Source organism: Perca flavescens, chromosome 15 (assembly GCF_004354835.1).
Source record: "Perca flavescens isolate YP-PL-M2 chromosome 15, PFLA_1.0, whole genome shotgun sequence".
Lineage (NCBI taxonomy): Eukaryota > Metazoa > Chordata > Actinopteri > Perciformes > Percidae > Perca > Perca flavescens.
The window spans coordinates 32,779,889-32,783,166 of NC_041345.1; the positions used below are offsets into that span (position 1 = coordinate 32,779,889).

Sequence of the window (3,278 nt, forward strand, 5' to 3'; positions counted from 1 at the left end):
GGAGGCAGCAGGCAGTGGGGGAGGCAGCAGGCAGTGGGGGAGGCAGCAGGCAGTGGGGAGGCAGCAGTCAGTGGGGAGGCAGCAGGCAGGGGGAGGCAGCAGGCAGTGGGGGGAGCAGTCAGTGGGGAGGCAGCAGGCAGTGGGGAGGCAGCAGGCAGTGAGGGAGGCAGCAGGCAGTGGGGAGGCAGCAGTCAGTGGGGAGGTAGCAGGCAGTGGGGGAGGCAGCAGTCAGTGGGGAAGGCAGCAGGCAGTGGGGAGGTAGCAGGCAGTGGGGGAGGCAGCAGGCCCGTGGGGAGGCAGCAGGCAGTGGGGGAGGCAGCAGTCAGTAGGGGAGGCAGCAGGCAGTGGGGAGGCAGCAGGCAGTAGGGGGGAGGCAGCAGGCAGTGGGGAGGCAGCAGGCGGTGGGGGAGGCAGCAGTCAGTAGGGGAGAGCAGCAGGCAGTAGGGGAGGCAGCAGGCAGTGGGGAGGCAGCAGTCAGTGGGGGAGGCAGCAGGCAGTAGGGGAGGCAGCAGTCAGTGGGGAGGCAGCAGGCGGTGGGGAGGCAGCAGGCAGTGGGGAGGCAGCGGTCAGTAGGGGAGGCAGCAGTCAGTAGGGGGAGGCAGCAGGCAGTGGGGAGGCAGCAGTCAGTGGGGAGGCAGCAGTCAGTGGGGAGGCAGCAGGCAGTAGGGGAGAGCAGCATGCAGTAGGGGGGGCAGCAGCAGTCAGGGGGGAGGCAGCAGTCAGTAGGGGGAGAGCAACAGTCAGTAGGGGGAGAGCAGCAGGCAGTAGGGGGAGAGCAGCAGGCAGTAGGGGGAGAGAAGCAGTCAGTAGGGGGAGAGCAGCAGTCAGTAGGGGTATCTGGAGACGTAGCTCACGTGTGTGATGACGGCAGGACGTAGGTTTGTCACGTATAGATCTTTAGTGCGCTTGCAAAACTGCAGTGTGAAACCACAACTTACCGGATCAAATGTAGACAATGTAACAAAAACATGAACCTTGGTTCGGACTTTCATGTGTGAAAACGCCCTTACTGTACAGTTCATTAAGGGGGACTGTCCACGACATTATAAACTAATAAACTAAACTAAACTATGTACAGCTGGTTCAGATGTGACGTCAGTCTCAGCAGTGTCAGATTATTGATTATTGATCTGACAGATTTCAGTCTGATCAGAGTCGTCAGAGGTCTCGCTCATCATCACCGACTGAGAGTTTGAGATCTTAAAACAGTAAATGGAGGTTTACCTGGATCTGAGTCTCTGGATCTCAGACAGCAGCTCTGATTGGCCGACGTAACACTGCATCACCTCCAGCAGGGCGGCACTCAGCGCATAGCGCCAGCCAGACACGCCATCCTCCACCAGACCGGCCGGGCCCTCCATCACCTGCACACACACACACACACACACACACACACACACACACACACACACACACACACACACACACACACACACAGGGTTAACCAATCAGCACGGACACACTTTAAGAAGGGTTGGGTCATGTTATTGAGGATTTACCTGCAGTGTGAAGCGGTCGTCATGGCTCCAGGTGACGGACAGCCTCAGTGGCTCCAGCTCATTGGATGACAGGTGCGAGGGGCGTGGCCTGAGCTCCACACACAGCTCTGATTGGTTGAAGGACAGCAGGCTGATCTGCATGATGTCCTGTGCGGCGGAGACGTACGCCTGCAGCCTGACAGGTGGAGAACAGGAGTTAGTGACCAATCAGAAGGACCCAGCCAGGAGAGAAGTGACATAAATATATATATGTAGACGCCGCCATTGGCTGGTGAGATGCGTCTGTCATCCTGGGACTGACATCTGACCGTTTTGACCATAAAGACTCAGAGAAGAAGACTTTTGGATGAAATTCCAAACTAAGCAACATGGAAAACATTTCACAGATGAAAAAGTGTTGTGTTAGAAACGTGTTGAATTTAATATCACAGGAGGTGTGCTGTGTCTACGTGCAGGGTTTCCTTTAAGATTTTTTTTTATTAAAGTGGGGTAAGGTCTGTCCGACCAACAATGTTTCCAGATGTTTGATATCAGGACAATGAGATGACAGAACTGACAAGTTGAATGTTGGCCAACCAGCACGGACCCACCGCCATGACGGTTAATGTGGAGCTGTTGGTTTAATTGTAGACTCGGAAGTAAGCAAACGTTTAGACTAGGGATCGACCGATATGGATATTTCAGTGCCGATACCGATTTTTCAGTCTGAGCCAATGACCGATACAGGCTGCCGATTTTCTTGAGCCGATATTTGGAGCTGATACTGCTTTTGATCCCTCAATTTACATTAGAGGTCGACCGATAGCTAGGTTGGGCCGTATTTGCCGATAACCGATTAATCGACCGATAGTATTTAGAATTGATACTGGATAAAACAGTTGACAAAATACATATATTTTTTTCAAAAAAAGTCCAGATGCTTTTGCCAATAATCAAAATAATAATGTCATATTTATTGATATTACACCCACAGCAATGCTACACAAGCATGTGTGTTGTCTAAAACAGTTCTCCTACATATTTGGAGTCATCCAGTGCAAAAATAAACATAATCAGCATTGTAATTCATATGAAGGGCAAGCTATTTACATTTCTTCAAAAAAGGCCCAAATGTATGCCAAATCTCAAAACAGTGACGCCATTCTTCTATGTAGAACGGTTAGACCTAGCCTGACGTGGTCCTACTCAGATTCTAGTCAGAATGTGAGTCTGAAACCCCTCCATTGAGCTGTGATTATGGGGCGTGTTCCAACCGAACCAGGAAAAAAAATGCATCTGCATTCATTGGATGGACCTACAACCAATCAGAGCAACGGAACTCAACTCAACTGTCAACAGAACTCAACACTTTGTATCGTCTCCATAGCAACCACTCTTTGCACAATGCATTCGTTCTAACTTCCAACTTTTAGACTTTTTTGAAGCTGGATACATATCATTTGTTGCGTGTAAATATAAATGTGGATAACGTTAGTGATAGTGACATGCTTGCTACAGTCGCATTTCTAGAGATGAATTGGCGAAAACACGTTTTATTTCAATGAGTCACCGCTTTGTTCTAACGGCGCTGGGCGATCCCTCTCTTCGCTCTCTCTCTATCTCGCTCCACCATATAACGCTCTCTCTCTTCACTCTCTCTCTATCTCGCTCCACCATATAGCTAATGCTACCATGCTTTCGGGCAGTTGTTGATGCTCCTCCGCTGAGGATTTTAAAATGAATGCGCTGTTGATTCTACACATCTCAATTCTCCAGCGGCAGCCACTAGACGGATTGTGG

At 50.8% G+C, this 3,278-nt stretch overlaps 1 long non-coding RNA gene across 1 annotated transcript in view; it reads right to left on the reverse strand.

Annotated features, from left to right (window-relative positions):
- Positions 1-1,503: 1,503 nt before the first annotated feature.
- LOC114568886 (uncharacterized) overlaps positions 1,504-3,278 on the reverse strand; it is a 3,419-nt gene continuing 1,644 nt past the window's right edge. The window contains exon 3 of the long non-coding RNA XR_003694356.1: positions 1,504-1,674. This is a non-coding gene — a long non-coding RNA (uncharacterized LOC114568886). The remainder of the gene's footprint in view (positions 1,675-3,278) is intronic.